This window comes from Sciurus vulgaris (genome assembly GCF_902686455.1).
Source record: "Sciurus vulgaris genome assembly, contig: HiC_scaffold_140_arrow_ctg1, whole genome shotgun sequence".
In the NCBI taxonomy this organism is placed as follows: Eukaryota; Metazoa; Chordata; class Mammalia; order Rodentia; family Sciuridae; genus Sciurus; species Sciurus vulgaris.
The window spans coordinates 2,745-27,430 of NW_027632913.1; the positions used below are offsets into that span (position 1 = coordinate 2,745).

Consider the following 24,686-nt stretch of genomic DNA (forward strand, 5'->3'; position numbering starts at 1 on the left):
CTTCCAAGGTGCCTGGTGATACTGAGAGAACACTTTGCGAGCCCTTGTTGCGGAGGCAGAAGAGAGGCTGTAGGCGCCAAAGAAGGTGGACCTGACTGCTTGGTTCCCCTGAACAGCTTTTTTTTTTTTTTTTTTTTCCCCTCACACCTTGGTCACCAACTTCTTGAGGGCACGCCTGCCCGATATTCACTGTGCTCTCTGCCCAACTTCCCACTGGAAATTATACCCAGAAATGGCTTCCTCACAAGCAACAACATAAATAGAAGCCCATGAGTGTGGGGACTGTTTTGAGACTTCACCGTAAGAAGTTGGGAACAGACAATTGTGGGGAGGACCACGATTTGGGGGAAGACAACTATGCTCATGAGAAGCCACAAGATGGACTCCCTTCCTTCCGTCAACTCAGAGCCCCTCCCCAAGCACTGGCCCTGGAACGCCCAGTGCTCAGAACCCAGTGAAGTCATCTTTACCCAACAATGGGGCTCGGGCCTCCCGAAGGCTCCCATTGGGGACAGATTCTTGGGGCAGTTGAGTCTTTGCCGAGCCAAGGGCCTGGTAACAAGTCTCAACAGTATGGATCCTCAAATGGCAACCCTGGCCTTCCTGGCAGTAAGTATCCTTCAGTCCTTTGAGTGTGGGGACAAACACTTCAGGGAAGACGCTTGGTATTGATGGGGTGGTGGCGGCCTACGTGGAGTGCTAAATAGTTAAGAGACAGACTCCTCCAGGATACTAAGGAGATTTAGCAGCAGAAACCATGTTGTGACCAACAGAAAAGATACATGGGGCCCTTGTCGAGTGGTTCCTTGAGGGCCTCGCCCTTAGTTCAGCTTATCTGTCTGAGGGATTGGGTGGGTCCTGGACTGGGAGCCAGAAGGCCTGACAGTGTTTCAGGAGGTCATGTTACCACTCGACCTAGTCTCCCTTATCTCTGAAAGGTTCACATGGACTGTTTGGCTCCTGCGGAACTAGCTTGAACCAATAATAAAATGATGAGCTAGGCATATAAGGAGGGAGGGAGGGAATGGATGGATGAATGAACCAAATCAAGGAGAGGAATGATAAACAGTTCAGGTCCCAGCCAGAGCTGTCAGTCAGCTGCCTCTTTTCTTTCTTTTCAATTTGCATCTGCCTCACATTAAAGTTCCTGATCTTTCCATCATACCCCAGGGTATCCTTTCCCTAATCCTGCCTTCTTCAAATATATGTGCTGCATGCTTTCGGGCAGAATCATCTGCTTGGTCTATAGTTTGGTTTAGAGTAAGGGCTGGTGAGTATCTCTGGATTATACATCGAGAGCAAAGAGAGATCCATGGCTGCCCAAAAGGGAAGAGTCCCTGCACCTCAGGTACATGGAACATCTGGAATACTTTCTGGAAATAGTTCTCAAAGTAGAGACAAATAAGATTATCAAGTATTTGGCTACGGTTTAAAGAAGAGAATGTCTGGATCGTGCAAAAATCTTTAACCCATTGTCTTGGAAATGAGAAACCCACTCACCATAGTTGCTCTAAACGTTACATGTAGGTTTCCCTGAGAGGAAAGGCCAGTGGTTCATGATTTTGTGGGGTGATGGTATCTCTGCATGCATGTGTGTGTGGTTGGGGTGGGGGATTGAGGGGGAGAGAGAAGAGAGAGAGAGAGAGATTTTGAGAGAATGTGATTCATGGCTCTGATTAAAGTTAGGTAATTTATTGTGATTTTTTTCCTCTGTGGGCTGAAGGGACCAGGTCCAGCAAATAAAAAGAAAGCCCTCCTATCTATGTTACCTGTCTCTACCAATGGCTTATAAAATTTTTCTTTTATTTTGGGAAGGCAATGGAACCTTTTTTTTCGCCTTCTGTAATAGGATCTCGTCTCGTAACTCAAAATACAAAACGGAAATAAGTGGATGTTCCTTCATAGACCAGAGCCAGAGGTTCACTCCTTCCTCAGTTGTCGCTTCTTATCTTGTGCTTTCAACCATGCAGATGCCCAAATTCTGAGACTTCACTACAACACTGCATTATGCACCATCTCTTAGCCCTTGCTTTCGAAGGAAGATGGAATCCATAAGTGGACGGGTCAATGCAAATTTCTTTTCCCTTATGAAACAGGGGAGTGGGGGGAGGCCTGTTTTAATTGATTTTACTATTTGCACAGTATCATGTTTGCTTTCTGCCCTCTCCCTTATACGATAATGTCTCTGAGGGAGAAAGTGAGGCTGCGTTACATGGTATCCTCACTGCTTACTATGTGGTCTAATGAGGCACGTCTTACTGAATGAATGAAACTCACAGGAAACATCGATGGAGAAGCTAGATGGCATACTGATTAAGAAGGCAAGCTTTGCTGTCCTAGTGTGTCAGCTCAAGTTCTCCCTGAACCGATTATCTGAAGGTCAGAATTAGCAATTTTCCACATCAGTGAAATGGGAGATGCACAAGAATTCTTATGTTCACAGGATATTCATCAGGTTTATGCCATGATACCTAGCAAGTATCCATAAGAAGTCCTCAATAAAAGTTAGATGAATTTAGGTAAGTACAAAAACATACAACATTATGTAAAATGATCCCACAATCATACCAAAGTGTACATTTTACCTTCAATGCCAGAAATTCCCGGTAGGGATAATTCCATCTTGGGGAGCTTTTCCAATTCGGTCTCCAAGAAACTGCAACTTTTGACAGCGCTGATGGCTTTGATGTGAAACTCTATTTGATCTGTAAAACCATGTATGCTTTAGTACAATGAAATCTAACAACCAAGCATACTAGTATCAACGGTATTTTAGGGCATCTTTTGATGTCATAATATAAGAGAAATAGTGGAAAATTATGTAGCATACTAACTGTGATGGTAAAGGTGTGCACTGACATGTCTATAGGCAAGTGAAGGTGAATCAAGAGTATTACTTTAAGTTTTCAATAGATGTTCCTCACCGGAGTGTGTTATGCAGTTTGACCACTCCTATCAAAGAAACCTGAATACTCATAATTCTGCCAATATCACATAAGGGGAAAATTCCAACGCGCACTCCTGTGATGGGGCACAGTCAAAAGAAGGTGTGCAGGTGTGGTGCACATGCCTGAAATCTCAGCAGCTCAGGAGGCCGAGGCAGGAGAATTGGGAGTTAAAGGCCAGTCACTTGAGTGAGGCCCTAAGCAACTTAGCAGGACCCTGTCTCAAAATATAATAGAAAAAGTTAAAGGAGCTGGGGATGTGACCCCGTAGTTATGTGCCCCTGGGTTCCATCCCCAACACCAGAAATAAGAAGGTGCGCACAAATACTGCATAAGATTTCATCAGAGGCTGGCGATGTAACTCAGTGGCACAGTGCTTGCCTAGCATGTGCAAGGTCCTCAGTTCAAGCCTCGCAACTGCAGAAAACACAACAATAGAGGAAGAAAAAGAATGCACCCCATCCCTAAATATCAAGCCACGTGTATCAGAAATATAAATGTTTCATGTTGTGAAGTGACTACCCATAAGCAAGCTCTCTCATTGTATATATGCAAATATTTGGAAATCTCAAACACTTCTAGTCCCAAACACTTTGCATAAGGGGTACACAGCCTAGAGTACAAGTTAGCATTATACATCAACCAGATGGAAAGAGTTGAAGCAGTCATGTTACAACAGCATAAGAAGCTGGATATGAAAGACCCTTACACATCCTGGGACTTGTGCAATAATCATGCACTGGGACTACATGCGACCAAGGAAGCCGGTGCTAAAAAGACTGGTTCCGTGAGATTATGTAGCACCAAATGTTAGGATAAAGCCTCCCACGGTACTTCTTTCTCCCAATCAAAAGAAATCAACAACGGAGGCTATATTGATTTTCCAAAGCGAATAAAACTTACTGGACGGGGGCTCAAAGCCAACACACTCTAGTGCCTTTGTTATGTCCATAATGGATGTCACACATCAGCCAATATTAACTACTTATGTCCCTACCGAACCAAAGTCAAGTGCTCTTGTAATCCAATGATTCGACCATTTTATGTTAATGGTTATCAGAAGGACTAAATTCTATTTTTACGCAAGTTTTAGACAGAAATGAAGAGTCTCAATTATACCTCAATTATAGCCAAATGCACAAACTGTAGCCCTAAGTTTGTTTCATTGGGTCAAGGGTCAGAGCTGCATTAGGGATAAGAGCACGTGGGCTGCCCCCCAGGTGTGATTGCTCTGCAGACCTGATTTGGTAGCACACTCTTCTGCAAAAGTACTCTGCTCTTACTTTTCTGGGCGACTTCTGAGCACAAGTCTGATTCATCATGACACCTGGCCTGTCAAACATTCTCAGGCCTGAAAAGTTGGGTGTTGTCATCCATGTAATTCTTCTGATGACTGGGAACACAAAACCACAGCTCCCAAACGGATGAGCTGAAGTGGGTGTGCTGACCAGAAGTGAGCAACAGAGAACAGGCAGAGCTCCCCTTCCTCATCTTCTGTGTGGTCACGCCCTGGTTCGGGCCCAGGCAGCCGGCAGGAACCTGAGGTCCACTGGAAAACCTCTGGATCAAGGACAAACACTGCAAAAGCAGCCTCCTCTTTCTTCCCTTGCCTTCACAGGTCCTAAACAGAAAAATAGATATTCAAGTCACGGTAAATTAGAGCACACTTGGACCACAGGGTGAGACACTAAGGCGTTTCCAGGACCTGCCTGCAGCCTGCAGGGAGCACTCTGAGTGGGAGGGGGAGGTCAAGGTATGTTTGAGTAGGGTAACCCCATCTATTCTTAAAGGAATATGCTGGCTACTGATAAAGATGGGAGTAGCTGAAGAGTGACAAGGACCCAGATCAGGACCCCTGGCACAACCTAGTGGGAGGCTGAGCCAGGCTTCCTTAGGAAACAGATTTCAATCTGAGATGGTCATCAATGAAGCAAGCTGCCTCCGGTGGCGGTAAACACATCTCTGAATCAATGGAACCATGGGGGATGGGTTACTGAGTAGGGCAGTTGTGCCATCAGTACTCAGGCATATGAGAGGACTTGGGTTCGACAATTTTCCAAGTCACTTCCAAGTGGAGATAATGAGGTTGAGGGAAATCAGCTGAAGGAACTATTTTCACAGAGTATGGAGAGCTGACCACCTGGGGCGATAAGGAGGTGAGTTGTTCAGTGGTGGAAGTGTGGGGGATGCAGTAATGAGTGAATGAACAGCTTGAGCCAAGCTCCAGAGGTGAATAAAGAAGGTCTTTGGGGGATCTAGCGCACCAAGAGGGAAAAGGTATATGAAGGACTGAGATGAGATGAAGATAGGAAGAGCTGTAGGACCTCATAGGGAAAGGCTCCCAAGGAGCCTGGTGATAGTGAGAGAACACTTTGCGAGCCCTTGTTGCGGAGGCAGAAGAGAGGCTGTAGGCGCCAGAGAAGGTGGACCTGACTGCTTGGGTTCCCCTGAACACCTTTTTTTTTTTTTTTTTTTTTTTTCCCCTCACACCTTGGTCACCAACTTCTTGAGGGCACGCCTGCCCGATATTCACTGTGCTCACTGCCCAACTTCCCACTGGAAATTATACCCAGAAATGGCTTCCTCACAAGCAACAAGATAAATAGAAGCCCATGAGTGTGGGGACTGTTTTGAGACTTCACCGTAAGAAGTTGGGAACAGACAATTGTGGGGAGGACCACGATTTGGGGGAAGACAACTATGCTCATGAGAAGCCACAAGATGGACTCCCTTCCTTCCGTCAACTCAGAGCCCCTCCCCAAGCACTGGCCCTGGAACGCCCAGTGCTCAGAACCCAGTGAAGTCATCTTTACCCAACAATGGGGCTCGGGCCTCCCGAAGGCTCCCATTGGTGGACAGATTCTTGGGGCAGTTGAGTCTTTGCCGAGCCAAGGGCCTGGTAACAAGTCTCAACGGTATGGATCCTCAAAGGGCAACCCTGGGCCTTCCTGGCAGTAAGTATCCCTTCAGTCCTTTGAGTGTGGGGACAAACACTTCAGGGAAGATGCTTGGTATTGATGGGGTGGTGGCTGCCTACGTGGAGTGCTAAATAGTTAAGAGACAGACTCCTCCAGGATACTAAGGAGATTTAGAAGGCAGAAAACATGTTGTGACCAACCAGAAAAGATACACTGGGGCCCTTGTCGAGTGGTTCCTTGAGGGCCTCGCCCTTAAGTTCAGCTTATCTGTCTGAGGGATTGGGTGGGTCCTGGACTGGGAGCAAGAAGTCCTGACGGTGTCTCAGTAGGTCATGTTCCCCTCGACCTAGTCTCCCTTATCTCTGAAAGGTTCACATGGACTGTTTGGCTCCCTGCAGACCTAGCTTGAACCAATAATAAAATGATGAGCTAGGCATATAAGGAGGGAGGGAGGGAATGGATGGATGAATGAGCCAAATCAAGGAGAGGAATGATAAACAGTTCAGGTCCCAGCCAGAGCTGTCAGTCAGCTGCCTCTTTTCTTTCTTTTACTGCCTCAGCCTGGGTCTGGCTATACTTTGGACTCACGGGACTGTGTTGTGCAGTAACCGGCGGCTGCCTTATATTTATGTACTGGAGGAAGAAGCTGTGGCGGGAGAGGCGTGCCCAGCACTGGGTGGAAGTGATGAACGCTTCCACCTTCATTTACAGTCCACTCTTGTACTGGATCAATACGCAGAAACGCCATGCTATCCATGCAACAATTCAAATAGGCCCTCCCACAGCTGTTACCATCAGTGAGATGAAAGACCATATTCAAGAGTGCCTGTGGGAGTCAGACAACCCTGAAGCCAGGGGAGGTGGCCTCAGAGGCAGCATGCGCAGGGCAGAGACCCCTGGAGCTATGAAAGCTGGTCTGGCGGTCTCAGGGCAGCCCACATCAAATCGGATGCCACAGCGCCACCACACACCCCCCTTCCCGATTCCCATCTTTCAAGAGATACCCTTTGCCCCACCCCTCCACAAAATGCCCCCCCTGTTGGAACGCACTGTCTCCTACCCGTTGGACATCTACCTGCAAAGGAATGACCACTAACATTCCCTTCCCACACTGGCCCTGGAATGATCTGTTTCAATGCCAAACTCTGGCTTCACATCTGTAGCCTGCACTCACTGAAGGTGGGAGCTTTATGGACCAAGGGTATGATTAGAAACTGGAGCTAACCTCTCGGCACTCATGTTGCCGCAGAGGGCCCAGTTGGATTCGACGTTATTAAAGAGTTTTGGAAAAGTCAGTCTGTTGTGTCTCATTTGCCGGTAGGAGGGAAATGTTCTTCTCCTGTTTGATGGTGGCACAAGTCTAACCAACAAAATGAGAACTGGAGGATGGCATTGAAGGGACACATTTTATCAATACTTGTGGATGAGCTCAGTTCCCCCCATCCAGGATTTAAGCTCAAACGTGTGCAAGACCCTGGGCTAGGTCCACGAAGGCAGGGCTGTTCTGCAGGATGGTAAGTTCAATTGCCCCAAGAATGACAGTTGCTGAGGGCACACAGGAATGCCAGGTCCACAATGGTTATGCCACATGTCAAACTAGTCATCCTGAGGCCCGTGAACCACACCACACCATGGGCTGAATGGCGCATATCTACGAGGAATGGAATCTTTGGTGGTCGTCTCTGAATTGTTTCTTATACAAGAACACTGCAACATGCCTATCCTGAGTCTTCTCTTACTCAGGAAGACAAAGGATCCAAGGGCATATGCCATTATCTTATCTTTTGGTGTCGTTGCGTTCTTCCTCAGCCATTTCTCCAATTGCATCTGCCTCACATTAGAGTTCCTGATCTTTTCATCATACCCCAGGGTATCCTTTCCCTAATCCGGCCTTCTTCAAATATATGTGCTGCATGCTTTCGTGGGTGCAGAATCATCTGCTTGGTCTATAGTTTGGTTGAGAGTAAGGGCTGGTGAGTGCCTCCTAGGATTATACATCGAGAGCAAAGAGAGATCCATGGCTGCCCAAAAGGGAAGAGTCCCCTGCACCTCAGGTACATGGGAACATCTGGAATACTTTCTGGAAATGGTTCTCAAAGTAGAGACAAAGAAGATTACAAGTATTTTGCTACGGTTTAAAGAAGAGAATGTCTGGATCGTGCAAAAATCTTTAAACCATTGACTTGGAAATGAGAAACTCACTCACCATAGTTTCTCTAAACGTTACATGAAGGTTTCCCTGAGAGGAAAGGCCAGTGGTTCATGATTTTGTGGTGGTGATGGTATCTCTGCATGCATGTGCGTGTGTGTGTTGGCGGGTGGGGGATTGAGAGGGAGAGAGAGAGAGAGAGAGAGAGAGAGAGAGAGAGAGAGAGAGAGAGAGAGAGAGATTTTGAGAGTATGTGATTCATGGCTCTGATTAAACTTAGGTAATTTATTGTGATTTTTTTCTTCTGTGGGCTGTAGGGACCAGGTGAAGCAAATAAAAAGAAAGCCCTTCCCCTATCTATGTTGCCTGTCTCTACCAATGGCTTATAAACATTTTTCTTTTATTTTGGGAAGGCAATGGAACCTTTTTTTTTCGCCTTCTGTTAATAGGATCTCGTCTCGTAACTCAAAATACAAAACGGAAATAAGTGGATGTTCCTTCATAGACCAGAGCCAGAGGTTCACTCCTTCCTCACGTTGTCGCTTCTAATCGTTGTGCTTTCAACCATGCAGATGCCCAAATTCTGAGACTTCACTACAACACTGCATTATGCCCACCATCTCTTAACCCTTGCTTTCGAAGGAAGATGGAATCCATAAGTGGACGGGTCAATGCAAATTTCTTTTCCCTTATGAAACAGGGGAGTGGGGGGAGGCCTGTTTTAATTGATTTTACTATTTGCACAGTATCATGTTTGCTTTTCTGCCCTCTCCTCTATACGATAATGTCTCTGAGGAGAGAAAGTGAGGCTGCGTCTTACATGGTATCCTCACTGCTTACTATGTGGTCTAATGAGGCACGTCTTAGTGAATGAATGAAACTCACAGGAAACATCGGTGGAGAAGCCAGATGGCATGCTGATTAAGAAGGCAAGCTTTGCAGTCCTAGTGTGTCAGCTCGAGTTCTGCCTGAACCGATTATTTGATGGTCAGAATTAGCAATTTTCCACATCAGTGAAATGGGAGTTGCACAAGAATTCTTGTGTTCACAGGATATTCATCAGGTTTATCCCACGATACCTAGCAAGTGTCCATAAGAAGTCGTCAATAAAAGTTAGATGAATTTGGGGGTAAGTATAATAAGACATACAACAGTTATTTAAAATGATCCCACAATCATACCAAAGTGTACACTTTACCTTCAATGCCAGAAATTCCCGGTAGGGATATAGTCCATCGTTGGGGAGCTTTTCCAATTCGGTCTCCAAGAAACTGCAACTTTTGACAGCACTTATGGCTTTGATGTGAAACTCTGTATTTGATCTGTAAAACCATGTATGCTTTAGTACAATGAAATCTAACAACCAAGCATACTAGTATCAATGGTATTTTAGGGCATCTTGTGATGTCATAATATAAGAGAAATAGTGGAAAATTATGTAGCATACTAACTGTGATGGTAAAGGTGTGCACTGACATGTCTATAGGCAAGTGAAGGTGAATCAAGAGTATATTACTTTAAGTTTTCAATAGATGTTCCTCACCGGAGTGTGTTATGCAGTTTGACCAGTCCTATCAAGGAAAGCTGAAGTACTCATAATTCTGCCAATATCACATAAGGGGAAAATTCCACACGCGCACTCCTGTGATGGGGCACAGTCGAAAGAAGGTGTGCACGGTGTGGTGGCACATGCCTGAAATCTCAGCAGCTCAGGAGGTCGAGGCAGGAGAATTGGGAGTTAAAGGCCAGCCACTTGAGTGAGGCCCTAAGCAACTTAGCAGGACCCTGTCTCAAAATATAATAGAAAAAGTTAAAGGAGCTGGAGATGTGACCCCGTAGTTATGTGCCCCTGGGTTCCATCCCCAACACCAGAAAAAAGAAGGTGCGCACAAATACTGCATAAGATTTCATCAGAGGCTGGCGATGTAACTCAGTGGCACAGTGCTTGCCTAGCATGTGCAAGGTCCTCAGTTCAAGCCTCGCAACTGCAGAAAACACAACATTAGAGGAAGAAAAAGAATGCACCCCATCCCTAAATATCAAGCCACGTGTATCAGAAATATAAATGTTTCATGTTGTGAAGTGACTACCCATAAGCAAGCTCTCTCATTGTTTATATGCAAATATTTGGAAATCTCAAACACTTCTAGTCCCAAACACTTTGCATAAGGGGTACACAGCCTAGAGTACAAGTTAGCATTATACATCAACCAGATGGAAAGAGTTGAAGCAGTCATGTTACAACAGCATAAGAAGCTGGATATGAAAGACCCTTACACATCCTGGGACTTGTGCAATAATCCTGGTCTGGGACTACATGCGACCAAGGAAGCCGGTGATAAAAAGACTAGTTCTGTGACATTATGTAGCACCAAATGTTAGGATAAAGCCTCCCACGGTACTTCTTTCTCCCAATCAAAAGAAATCAACAACGGAGGCTATATTGATTTTCCAAAGCGAATAAAACTTACTGGAGAAGGGCTCAAAGCCAACACACTCTAGTGCCTTTGTTATGTCCATAATGGATGTCACACATCAGGGAATATTAACTACTTATGTCCCTACCGAACCAAAGTCAAGTGCTCTTGTAATCCAATGATTCTACCATTTTATGTTAATGGTTATCAGAAGGACTAAATTCTATATTTACGCAAGTTTCAGACAGAAATGAAGAATCTCAATTATACCTCAATTGTAGCCAAATACACAAACTGTAGCCCTAAGTTTCTTTCATTGGGGCAAGGGTCTGAGTTGCATTGGGGATAAGAGCACATGGGCTTGCTACCCAGGAGTGATTGCTCTGCAGACCTAATTTGGTAGCATACCCTTCTGCAAAAGTACTCTCCTCTTACTTTTCTGGGCAACTTCTGAGCACAAGTCTGATTCATCATGACACCTGGCCTGTCAAACATTCTCAGGCCTGAAAAGTTGGGTGTTGTCATCCATGTAATTCTCCCTCTGATGTCTGGGAACACAAAACCACAGCTCCCAAACTTGGATGAGCTGAAAGTGGGTGTGCTGACCAGAAGTGAGCAACAGAGAACAGGCAGAGCTCCCCTTCCTCAACTTCTGTGAGGTCACGCCCTGGTTCGGGCCCAGGCAGCCGGCAGGAACCTGAGGTCCACTGGAAAACTTCTGGATCAAGGACAAACACTGCAACAGCAGCCACCTCTTTCTTCCCTTGCCTTCTTCACAGGTCCTAAACAGAAAAATAGATATTCATCAGTCACGGTAAATTAGAGCACACCTGGACCACAGGGTGAGACACTAAAGCGTTTCCAGGACCTGCCTGCAGCCTGCAGGGAGCACTCTGAGTGGGAGGGGGAGGTCAAGGTATGTTTGAATAGAGTAACCCCATCTATTCTTAAAAGGAATATGCTGGCTACTGATAAAGATGGAAGGAACTGAAGAGTGACAAGGAGCCAGGTCAGGACCCCTGGCACAACCTAATGGGAGGCTGAGCCAGGCTTCCTTAGGAAACGTCTTTCAATCTGAGCTGGTCATCAATGAAGGAAGCTGCCTCCGGTGGCGGTAAACACATCTCTGAATCAATGGAACCATGGGGGATGGGTTACTGAGTAGGGCAGTTGTGCCATCAGTACTCAGGCATATGAGAGGACTTGGGTTCGACAATTTTCCAAGTCACTTCCAAGTGGAGATAATGAGGTTGAGGGAAATCAGCTGAAGGGACTATTTTCACAGAGTAGTGAGAACTGACCACCTGGGGCGATAAGGAGCTGAGTTGTTCAGTGGTGGAAGTGTGGGGGAGGCAGTAATGAGTGAATGAACAGCTTGAGCCAAGCTCCAGAGGTGAATAAAGAAGGTCTTTGGGGGATCTAGCGCACCAGGAGGGAAAAGGTATATGAAGGACTGAGATGAGATGAATATAGGAAGAGCTGTAGGACCTCATAGGGAAAAGCTCCCAAGGAGCCTGGTGATACTGAGAGAACACTTTGCGAGCCCTTGTTGTGGAGGCACAAGAGAGGCTGTAGGCGCCAAAGAGGATGGACCTGACTGCTTGGTTCCCCTGAACAGCTTTTTTTTTTTTTTTTTTTCCCCCTCACATCTTGGTCACCAACTTCTTGAGGGCACACCTGCCCGATATTCACTGTGCTCACTGCCCAACTTCCCACTGGAAATTATACCCAGAAATGGCTTCCTCACAAGCAACAACATAAATAGAAGCCCATGAGTGTGGGGACTGTTTTGAGACTTCACCGTAAGAAGTTGGGAACAGACAATTGTGGGGAGGACCACGATTTGGGGGAAGACAACTATGCTCATGAGAAGCCACAAGATGGACTCCCTTCCTTAAGTCAACTCAGAGCCCCTCCCCAAGCACTGGCCCTGGAACGTCCAGTGCTCAGAACCCGGTGAAGTCATCTTTACCCAACAATGGGGCTCGGGCCTCCCGAAGGCTCCCATTGGTGGACAGATTCTTGGGGCAGTTGAGTCTTTGCCGAGCCAAGGGCCTGGTAACAAGTCTCAACAGTATGGATCCTCAAATGGCAACCCTGGATCTTCCTGGCAGTAAGTATCCATTCAGTCCTTTGAGTGTGGGGACAAACACTTCAGGGAAGACGCTTGGTATTGATGGGGTGGTGGCTGCCTACGTGGAGTGCTAAATAGTTAAGAGACAGACTCCTCCAGGATACTAAGGAGATTTACAAGGCAGAAACCATGTTGTGACCAACAAGAAAAGATACATTGGGGCCCTTGTCGAGTGGTTCCTTGAGGGCCTCGCCCTTAGGTTCAGCTTATCTGTCTGAGGGATTGGGTGGGTCCTGGACTGGGAGCCAGAAGGCCTGACAGTGTTTCAGGAGGTCATGTACCACTCGACCTAGTCTCCCTTATCTCTGAAAGGTTCACATGGACTGTTTGGCTCCGTGCGGAACTAGCTTGAACCAATAATAAAATGATGAGCTAGGCATATAAGGAGGGAGGGAGGGAATGGATGGATGAATGAACCAAATCAAGGAGAGGAATGATAAACAGTTCAGGTCCCAGCCAGAGCTGTCAGTCAGCTGCCTCTTTTCTTTCTTTTCAATTTGCATCTGCCTCACATTAAAGTTCCTGATCTTTCCATCATACCCCAGGGTATCCTTTCCCTAATCCTGCCTTCTTCAAATATATGTGCTGCATGCTTTCGTGGGCACAGAATCATCTGCTTGGTCTATAGTTTGGTTTAGAGTAAGGGCTGGTGAGTATCTCTTGGATTATACATCGAGAGCAAAGAGAGATCCATGGCTGCCCAAAAGGGAAGAGTCCCCTGCACCTCAGGTACATGTGAACATCTGGAATACTTTCTGGAAATAGTTCTCAAAGTAGAGACAAATAAGATTATCAAGTATTTGGCTACGGTTTAAAGAAGAGAATGTCTGGATCGTGCAAAAATCTTTAACCCATTGTCTTGGAAATGAGAAACCCACTCACCATAGTTGCTCTAAACGTTACATGTAGGTTTCCCTGAGAGGAAAGGCCAGTGGTTCATGATTTTGTGGTGGTGATGGTATCTCTGCATGCATGTGCATGTGTGTGTTGGGGGTTGGGGGATTGAGGGGGAGAGAGACAGAGAGAGAGAGAGAGAGATTTTGAGAGAATGTGATTCATGGCTCTGATTAAAGTTAGGTAATTTATTGTGATTTTTTTCCTCTGTGGGCTGAAGGGACCAGGTCCAGCAAATAAAAAGAAAGCCCTTCCCTTATCTATGTTACCTGTCTCTACCAATGGCTTATAAAGATTTTTCTTTTATTTTGGGAAGGCAATGGAACCTTTTTTCGCCTTCTGTAAATAGGATCTCGTCTCGTAACTCAAAATACAAAACGGAAATAAGTGGATGTTCATTCATAGACCAGAGCCAGAGGTTCACTCCTTCCTCATGTTGTCGCTTCTTATCTTTGTGCTTTCAACCATGCAGATGCCCAAATTCTGAGACTTCACTACAACACTGCATTATGCTCACCATCTCTTAGCCCTTGCTTTCGAAGGAAGATGGAATCCATAAGTGGACGGGTCAATGCAAATTTCTTTTCCCTTATGAAACAGGGGAGTGGGGGGAGGCCTGTTTTAATTGATTTTACTATTTGCACAGTATCATGTTTGCTTCTCTGCCCTCTCCCTTATACGATAATGTCTCTGAGGGGAGAAAGAGGCTGCGTCTTACATGGTATCCTCACTGCTTACTATGTGGTCTAATGAGGCACGTCTTAGTGAATGAATGAAACTCACAGGAAACATCAATGGAGAAGCCAGATGGCATGCTGATTAAGAAGGCAAGCTTTGCAGTCCTAGTGTGTCAGCTCAAGTTCTCCCTGAACCGATTATTTGATGGTCAGAATTAGCAATTTTCCACATCAGTGAAATGGGAGTTGCACAAGAATTCTTATGTTCACAGGATATTCATCAGGTTTATGCCATGATACCTAGCAAGTGTCCATAAGAAGTCCTCAATAAAAGTTAGATGAATTTTTAGGTAAGTACAAAAAGTCATACAACATTATGTAAAATGATCCCACAATCATACCAAAGTGTACATTTTACCTTCAATGCCAGAAATTCCCGGTAGGGATATACTCCATCCTTGGGGAGCTTTTCCGATTCGGTCTCCAAGAAACTGCAACTTTTGACAGCGCTGATGGCTTTGATGTGAAACTCTGTATTTGATCTGTAAAACCATGTATGCTTTAGTACAATGAAATCTAACAACCAAGCATACTAGTATCAACGGTATTTTAGGGCATCTTTTCATGTCATAATATAAGAGAAATAGTGGAAAATTATGTAGCATACTAACTGTGATGGTAAAGGTGTGCACTGACATGTCTATAGGCAAGTGAAGGTGAATCAAGAGTATATTACTTTAAGTTTTCAATAGATGTTCCTCACCGGAGTGTGTTATGCAGTTTGACCACTCCTATCAAAGAAACCTGAAATACTCATAATTCTGCCAATATCACATAAGGGGAAAATTCCAAACGCGCACTCCTGTGATGGGGCACAGTCAAGGGTAGGGGTGCATGGTGTGGTGACACATGCCTGAAATCTCAGCAGCTCAGGAGGCCGAGGCAGGAGAATTGGGAGTTAAAGGCCAGCCACTTGAGTAAGGCCCAAATCAACTTAGCAGGACCCTGTCTCAAAGTATAATAGAAAAAGTTAAATGAGCTGGGGATGTGACCCCGTAGTTATGTGCCCCTGGGTTCCATCCCCAACACCAGAAAAAAGAAGGTGCGCACAAATACTGCATAAGATTTCATCAGAGGCTGGCAATGTAACTCAGTGGCACAGTGCTTGCCTAGCATGTGCAAGGTCCTCAGTTCAAGCCTCGTAACTGCAGAAAACACAACAATAGAGGAAGAAAAAGAATGCACCCCATCCCTAAATATCAAGCCACGTGTATCAGAAATATAAATGTTTCATGTTGTGAAGTGACTACCCATAAGCAAGCTCTCTCATTGTATATATGCAAATATTTGGAAATCTCAAACACTTCTAGTCCCAAACACTTTGCATAAGGGGTACACAGCTTAGAGTACAAGTTAGCATTATACATCAACCAGATGGAAAGAGTTGAAGCAGTCATCTTACAACAGCATAAGAAACTGGATATGAAAGACCCTTACACATCCTGGGACTTGTGCAATAATCCTGCTCTGGGACTACATGCGACCAAGGAAGCCGGTGCTAAAAAGACTGGTTCCATGAGACTATGTAGCACCAAATGTTAGGATAAAGCCTCCCACGGTACTTCTTTCTCCCAATCAAAAGAAATCAACAACGGAGGCTATATTGATTTTCCAAAGCGAATAAAACTTACTGGAGAAGGGCTCAAAGCCAACACACTCTAGTGCCTTTGTTATGTCCATAATGGATGTCACACATCAGGGAATATTAACTACTTATGTCCCTACCGAACCAAAGTCAAGTGCTCTTGTAATCCAATGATTCGACCATTTTATGTTAATGGTTATCAGAAGGACTAAATTCTATTTTTATGCAAGTTTTAGACAGAAATGAAGAGTCTCAATTATACCTCAATTATAGCCAAATGCACAAACTGTAGCCCTAAGTTTGTTTCCTTGGGTCAAGGGTCAGAGCTGGATTAGGCATAAGAGAACGTGGGCTGCCCACCCAGGTGTGATTGCTCTGCAGACCTGATTTGGTAGCACACCCTTCTGCAAAAGTACTCTGCTCTTACTTTTCTGTGTGACTTCTGAGCACAAGTCTGATTCATCATGACACCTGGCCTGTCAAACATTCTCAGGCCTGAAAAGTTGGGTGTTGTCATCCATGTCATTCTTCTGATGACTGGGAACACAAAACCACAGCTCCCAAACTAGGAAGAGCTGAAAGTGGGTGTGCTGACCAGAAGTGAGGAACAGAGAACAGGCAGAGCTCCCCTTCCTCATCTTGTGTGAGGTCACGCCCTGGTTCGGGCCCAGGCAGCCGGCAGGAACCTGAGGTCCACTGGAAAACCTCTGGATCAAGGACAAACACTGCAACAGCAGCCACCTCTTTATTCCCTTGCCTTCACCACATGTCCTCAACAGAAAAATAGATATTCATGAGTCACGGTAAATTAGAGCACACTTTGTCCACAGGGTGAAACACTAAGGCGTTTCCAGGTCCTGCCTGCAGTCTGCAGGGAGCACTCTGAGTGGGAGGGGGAGGTCAAGGTATGTTTGAGTAGAGTAACCCAATCTATTCTTAAAGGGAATATGCTGGCTACTGATAAAGATTTAAGGAGCTGAAGAGTGACAAGGAGCCAGGTCAGGACCTCTGGCACAACCTAATGGGAGGCTGAGCCAGGCTTCCTTAGGAAACGGCTTTCAATCTGAGCTGGTCATCAATGAAGGAAGCTGCCTCCGGTGGCGGTAAACACGTCTCTAAATCAATGGAACCATGGGGGATGGGTTACTGAGTAGAGCAGTTGTGCCATCAGTACTCAGGCGTATGAGAGGACTTGGGTTCGACAATTTTCCAAGTCACTTCCAAGTGGAGATAATGAGGTTGAGGGAAATCAGCTGAAGGGACTATTTTCACAGATTAGGGAGAGCTGACCACCTGGGGCGATAAGGAGGTGAGTTGTTCAGTGGTGGAAGTGTGGGGGATGCAGTAATGAGTGAATGAACAGCTTGAGCCAAGCTCCAGAAGTGAATAAAGAAGGTCTTTGGGGGATCCAGCGCACCAAGAGGGAAAAGGTATATGAGGGACTGAGATGAGATGAAGATAGGAAGAGCTGTAGGACCTCATAGGGAAAAGCTTCCAAGGAGCCTGGTGATAGTGAGAGAACACTTTGCGAGCCCTTGTTGCGGAGGCAGAAGAGAGGCTGTAGGCGCCAAAGAAGGTGGACCTGACTGCTTGGTTCCCCTGAAGAGCTTTTTTTTTTTTTTTTCCCCTCCCACCTTGGTCACCAACTTCTTGAGGGCACGCCTGCCCGATATTCACTGTGCTCACTGCCCAACTTCCCACTGGAAATTATACCCAGAAAAGGTCTCCTCACAAGCAACAACATAAACAGAAGCCCATGAGTGTGGGGACTGTTTTGAGACTTCACCGTAAGAAGTTGGGAACAGACAATTGTGGGGAGGACCACGATTTGGGGGAAGACAACTATGCTCTTGAGAAGTCACAAGATGGACTCCCTTCCTTCCGTCAACTCAGAGCCCCTCCATAAGCACCGACCCTGGAACGCCCAGTGCTCAGAACCCGGTGAAGTCATCTTTACCCAACAATGGGGCTCGGGCCTCCTGAAGGCTCCCATTGGTGGACAGATTCTTGGGGCATTTGAGTCTTTGCCGAGCCAAGGGCCTGGTAACAAGTCTCAACGGTATGGATCCTCAAATGGCAACCCTGGGCCTTCCTGGCAATAAGTATCCCTTCAGTCCTTTGAGTGTGGGGACAAACACTTCAGGGAAGATGCTTGGTATTGATGGGGAGGTGTCTGCCTATGTGGAGTGCTAAATAGTTAAGAGACAGACTCCTCCAGAATACTAAGGAGATTTAGAAGCAGAAACCATGTTGTGACCAAAAAGAAAAGATACACTGGTGCCCTTTTCGAATGGTTCCTAGAGGGCCTCGCCCTTAAGTTCAGCTTATCTGTCTGAGGGATTGGGTGGGTCCTGGACTGGGAGCCAGAAGGCCTGACCGTGTCTCAGCAGGTTATGTTCCCCTCGACCTAGTCTCCCTTATCTCTGAAAGGTTCACATGGACTGTTTGGCTCCCTGCAGACCTAGCTTGAACCAATAATAAAATGATGAGCTAGGCATATAAGGAGGGAGGGAGGGAATGGATGGATGAATGAGCCAAATCAATGAGAGGAATGATAGACAGTTCAGATCCCAGCGAGAGCTGTCAGTCAGTTGCCTCTTTTCTTTCTTTTACTGCCTCAGCCTGGGTCTGGCTATACTTTGGACTCACGGGACTGTGTTGTGCAGTAACCGGCGGCTGCCTTATATTTATGCACTGGAGGAAGAAGGTGTGGTGGGAGAGGCGTGCCAAGCACTGGGTGGGAGTGATGAACGCTTCCAACTTCATTTACAGTCCACACTTGTACTGGATCAATACGCAGAAACGCCATGCTATCCGTGCAACTATTGAAATAGGCCCTCCCACAGCTGTTACCATCAGTGAGATGAAAGACCATATTCAAGAGTGCCTGTGGGAGTCAGACACCCCTGATGCCAGGGGAGGCGGCCTCATAGGCAGCATGCGCAGGGCAGAGACCCCTGGAGCTATGAAAGCTGCTCTGGTGGTCTCAGTGCAGCCCACATCAAATCGGATGCCACAGCGCCACGCCACACCCACCTTCCCGATTCCCATCTTTCAATAGATACCCTTTGCCCCACCCCTCCACAAAATGCCCCCCCTGTTGGAACGCACTGTCTCCTACCCGTTGGACATCTACCCGCAAAGGAATGTCCACTAACATTCCCTTCCCACACTGGCCCTGGAATGATCTGTTTCAATGCCAAACTCTGGCTTCATATCTGTAGCCTGCACTCACTGAAGGTGGGAGCTTTATGGACCAAGAGTATGATTGGAAACTGGAGCTAACCTCTCGGCCCTCATGTTGCCACAGAGGTCCCAGTTGGATGTGACGTTATTAAAGAGTTTTGGAAAAGTCAGTCTGTTGTGTCTCGTTTTCCGGTAGGAGGGAAATGTTCTTCTCCTGTTTGGTGGTGGCACAAGTCTAACCAACACAATGAGAACTGGAGGTTGGCATTGAAGGGACACATTGTATCAACACTTGTGGATGAGCTCAGGTCCCCCCTCCCAGGACTTAAGCTCAAACGTGTGCAAGAACCTGGGCTAGGTCCACGAAGGCAGGGCTGTTCTGCAGGATGGTAAGTTCAATTGCCCCAAGAATGACAGTTGCTGAGGGCACACAGGAATGGCAGGTCCACAATGGTTATGATACATGTCAAACAAGTCATCCTGAGGCCCGTGAACCACACCACACCATGGGCTGAATGGCGCATATCTACGAGGAATGGAATCTTTGGTGGTCGTCTCTGAATTGTTTCTTATATAAGAACACTGCAACATGCCTATCCTGAGTCTTCTCTTACTCAGGAAGACAAAGGATCCAAGGGCATATGCCATTATCTTATCTTTTGGTGTCGTTGCGTTCTTCCTCAGCCACTTCTCCAATTTGCATCTGCCTCACATTAGAGTTCCTGATCTTTCCATCATACCCCAGGGTACACTTTCCCTAATCCTGCCTTCTTCAAATATATGTGCTGCATGCATTCGTGAGTGCAGAATCATCTGCTTTGTCTATAGTTTGGATTAGAGTAAGGGCTGGTGAGTACCTCCTAAGATTATACACAGGAATACATCGAGAGCACAGAGAGATCCATGGCTGCCCAAAAGGGAAGAGTCCCCTGCACCTCAGGTACATGGGAACATCTGGAATACTTTCTGGAAATGGTTCTCAAAGTAGAGACAAAGAAGATTATCAAGTATTTGGCTACGTTTTAAAGAAGAGAATGTCTGGATCGTGCAAAAATCTTTAACCCATTGAACTGGAAATGAGAAACCCACTCACCATAGTTGCTCTAAACGTTACATGTAGGTTTCCCTGAGAGGAAAGGCCAGTGGTTCATGATTTTGTGGTGGTGATGGTATCTCTGCATGCATGTGCGTGTGTGTGGCAGGGGTTGGGGGATTGAGATGGAGAGAGACAGAGAGAGAGAGAGAGAGATTTTGAGAGAATGTGATTCATGGCTCTGATTACACTTAGGTAATTTATTGTGATTTTTCCCTCCGTGGCCTGAAGGGACCAGGTCCAGCAAATAAAAAGAAAGCCCTCCCCCTATCTATGTTACCTGTCTCTACCAATGGCTTATAAACATTTTTCTTTTATTTTGGGAAGGCAATGGAACCTTTTTTTTCGCCTTCTGTTAATAGGATCTCGTCTCGTAACTCAAAATACAAAACGGAAATAAGTGGATGTTCCTTCATAGACCAGAGCCAGAGGTTCACTCCTTCCTCACATTGTCGCTTCTTATCGTTGTTGCTTTCAACCCTGCAGATGCCCAAAGTCTGAGACTTCACTACAACACTGCATTATGCCCACCATCTCTTAGCCCTTGCTTTCGAAGGAAGATGGAATCCATATGTGGACGGGTCAATGCAAATTTCTTTTCCCTTATGAAACAGGGGAGTGGGGGGAGGCCTGTTTTAATTGATTTTACTATTTGCACAGTATCATGTTTGCTTTTCTGCCCTCTCCCTTATACGATAATGTCTCTGAGGAGAGAAAGTGAGGCTGCGTCTGACATGGTATCCTCACTGCTTACTATGTGGTCTAATGAGGCAAGTCTTAGTGAATGAATGAAGCTCTCAGGAAACATCGATGGAGAAGCCAGATGGCATGCTGATTAAGAAGGCAAGCTTTGCAGTCCTAGTGTGTCAGCTCGAGTTCTGCCGGAACCGATTATTTGATGGTCAGAATTAGCAATTTTCCACATCAGTGAAATGGGAGTTGCACAAGAATTCTTATGTTCACAGGATATTCATCAGGTTTATGCCACGATACCTATCAAGTATCCATAAGAAGTCGTCAATAAAAGTTAGATGAATTTGGGGGTAAGTATAAAAAGACATACAACAGTTATGTAAAATGATCCCACAATCATACCAAAATGTACATTTTACCTTCAATGTCAGAAATTCCCGGTAGGGATATAGTCCATCGTTGGGGAGCTTTTCCAATTCGGTCTCCAAGAAATTGCAACTTTTGACAGCGCTGATGGCTTTGATGTGAAACTCTGTATTTGATCTGTAAAACCATGTATGCTTTAGTACAATGAAATCTAACAACCAAGCATACTAGTATCAAAGGTATTTTAGGGCATCTTTTGATGTCATAATATAAGAGAAATAGTGGAAAATTATGTAGCATACTAACTGTGACGGTAAAGGTGTGCACTGACATGTCTGTAGGCAAGTGAAGGTGAATCAAGAGTATATTACTTTAAGTTTTCAATAGATGTTCCTCACCGGAGTGTGTTATGCAGTTTGACCAGTCCTATCAAAGAAACCTGAAGTACTCATAATTCTGCCAATATCACATAAGGGGAAAATTCCACACGCGCACTCCTGTGATGGGGCACAGTCAAAAGAAGGTGTGCACGGTGTGGTGGCACATGCCTGAAATCTCAGCAGCTCAGGAGGCCGAGGCAGGAGAATTGGGAGTTAAAGGCCAGCCACTTGAGTGAGGCCCTAAGCAACTTAGCAGGACCCTGTCTCAAAATATAATAGAAAAAGTTAAAGGAGCTGGGGATGTGACCCCTTAGTTATGTGCCCCTGGGTTCCATCCCCAACACCAGAAAAAAGAAGGTGTGCACAAATACTGCGTAAGATTTCATCAGAGGCTGGCGATGTAACTCAGTGGCACAGTGCTTGCCTAGCATGTGCAAGGTCCTCAGTTCAAGCCTCGCAACTGCAGAAAACACAACAATAGAGGAAGAAAAAGAATGCACCCCATCCCTAAATATCAAGCCACGTGTATCAGAAATATAAATGTTTCATGTTGTGAAGTGACTACCCATAAGCAAGCTCTCTCATTGTATATATGCAAATATTTGGAAATCTCAAACACTTCTAGTTCCAAACACTTTGCATAAGGGGTACACAGCCTAGAGTACAAGTTAGCATTATACATCAACCAGATGGAAAGAGTTGAAGCAGTCATCTTACAACAGCATAAGAAGCTGGATATGAAAGACCCTTACACATCCTGGGACTTGTGCAATAATCCTGCTCTGGGACTACATGCGACCAAGGAGGCCGGTGCTAAAAAGACTGGTTCCGTGAGATTATGTAGCAACAAATGTTAGGATAAAGCCTCCCACGGTACTTCTTTCTCCCAATCAAAAGAAATCAACGACAGAGGCTATATTGATTTTCCAAAGCGAATAAAACTTACTGGAGAAGGGCTGAAAGCCAACACACTCTAGTGCCTTTGTTATATCCATAATGGATATCACACATCAGCCAATATTAACTACTTATGTCCCTACCGAACCAAAGTCAAGTGCTCTTGTAATCCAATGATTCTACCATTTTATGTTAATGGTTATCAGAAGGACTAAATTCTATTTTTACGCAAGTTTTAGACAGAAATGAAGAGTCTCAATTATACCTCAATTACAGCCAAATGCATAAACTGTAGCCCTAAGTTTGTTTCATTGGGTCAAGGGTCAGAGCTGCATTAGGGATAAGAGCACGTGGGCTGCCCACCCAGGTGTGATTGCTCTGCAGACCTGATTTGGTAGCACACCCTTCTGCAAAATACTCTGCTCTTACTTTTCTGGGCGACTTCTGAGCACCAGTCTGATTCATCATGACACCTGGCCTGTCAAACATTCTCAGGGCTGAGAAGTTGGGTGTTGTCATCCATGTCATTCTTCTTCTGATGACTGGGAACACAAAACCACAACTCCCAAACTTGGATGAGCTTAATGTGAGTGTGCTGACCAGAAGTGAGCAACAGAGAACAGGCAGAGCTCCCCTTCCTCATCTTCTGTGTGGTCATGCCCTGGTTCGGGCCCAGGCAGCCGGCAGGAACCTGAGGTTGACTGGAAAACCTCTGGATCAAGGACAAGCACTGCAACAGCAGCCACCTCTTTCTTCCCTTGCCTTCTTCACAGGTCCTAAACAGAAAAATAGATATTCATCAGTCACGGTAAATTAGAGCACTCTTGGACCACAGGGTGAGACACTAAGGCGTTTCCAGGACCTGCCTGCAGCCTGCAGGGAGTACTCTGAGTGTGAGGTGAAGGTCAAGGTATGTTTGAGTAGGGTAACCCCATCTATTCTTAAAAGGAATATGCTGGCTAATGATAAAGATGGGAGTAGCTGAAGAGTGACAAGGACCCAGGGCAGGACTCCTCTCAAAACCTAGTGGGAGGCTGAGCCAGGCTTCCTTAGGAAACGGCTTTCAATCTGAGATGGTCATCAATGAAGCAAGCTGCCTCCGGTGGCGGTAAACAAATCTCTGAATCAATGGAACCATGGGGGATGGGTTACTGAGTAGGGCAGTTGTGCCATCAGTACTCAGGCATATGAGAGGACTTGGGTTCGACAATTTTCCAAGTCACTTCCACGTGGAGATAATGAGGTTGAGGGAAATCAGATGAAGGGACTATTTTCATAGAGTAGGGAGAGCAGACCACCTGGGGCGATAAGGAGTTGAGTTGATCAGTGGTGGAAGTGTGGGGGAGGCAGTAATGAGTGAATGAACAGCTTGAGCCAAGCTCCAGAGGTGAATAAAGAAGGTCTTTGGGGGATCTAGCGCACCAAGAGGGAAAAGGTATATGAAGGACTGAGATGAGATGAAGATAGGAAGAGTTGTAGGACCTCATAGGGAAAAGCTCAGAAGGAGCCTGGTGATACTGAGATGACACTTTGCGAGCCCTTGTTGCGGAGGCAGAAGAGAGGCTGTAGGCACCAAAGAAGGTGGACCTGACTGCTTGGTTCCCCTGAAGAGCTTTTGTTTTTTTTTTTCCCCTCACACCTTGGGCACCAACATCTTGAGGGCACGCCTGCCCGATATTCACTGTGCTCACTGCCCAACTTCCCACTGGAAATTATACCCAGAAAAGGCTTCCTCAAAAGTAACAACATAAATAGAAGCCCATGAGTGTGGGGACTGTTTTGAGACTTCACCGTAAGAAGTTGGGAACAGACAATTGTGGGGAGGACCATGATTTGGGGGAAGACAACTATGCTCATGAGAAGCCACAAGATGGACTCCCTTCCTTCCGTCAACTCAGAGCCCCTCCCCAAGCACCGGCCCTGGAATGCCCAGTGCTCAGAACCCGGTGAAGTCATCTTTACCCAACAATGGGGATCGGGCCTCCCGAAAGCTCCCATTGGTGGACAGATTCTTGGGGCAGTTGAGTCTTTGCCGAGCCAAGGGCCTGGTAACAAGTCTCAACGGTACGGATCCTCAAATGGCAACCCTGGGCCTTCCTGGCAGTAAGTATCCCTTCAGTCCTTTGAGTGTGGGGACAAACACTTCAGGGAAGATGATTGGTATTGATGGGGTGGTGGCTGCCTACGTGGAGTGCTAAGTAGTTAAGAGACAGACTCCTTCAGGATACTACGGAGATTCAGAAGGCAGAAATCATGTTGTGACCAACCAGAAAAGATACACTGGTGCCCTTG

At 46.0% G+C, this 24,686-nt stretch overlaps 1 long non-coding RNA gene across 1 annotated transcript; it reads right to left on the reverse strand.

Moving 5' to 3' along the window:
* Positions 1 to 2,623: 2,623 nt before the first annotated feature.
* On the reverse strand, positions 2,624 to 23,234 carry LOC306652202. The gene is made up of 4 exons (XR_013761318.1): positions 22,995 to 23,234; positions 21,171 to 21,294; positions 10,996 to 11,211; positions 2,624 to 2,705 (listed from the first exon to the last, which is right to left on the reverse strand). It is a non-coding gene; the product is annotated as an uncharacterized lncRNA (long non-coding RNA).
* Between the last annotated feature and the right edge of the window lie 1,452 nt (positions 23,235 to 24,686).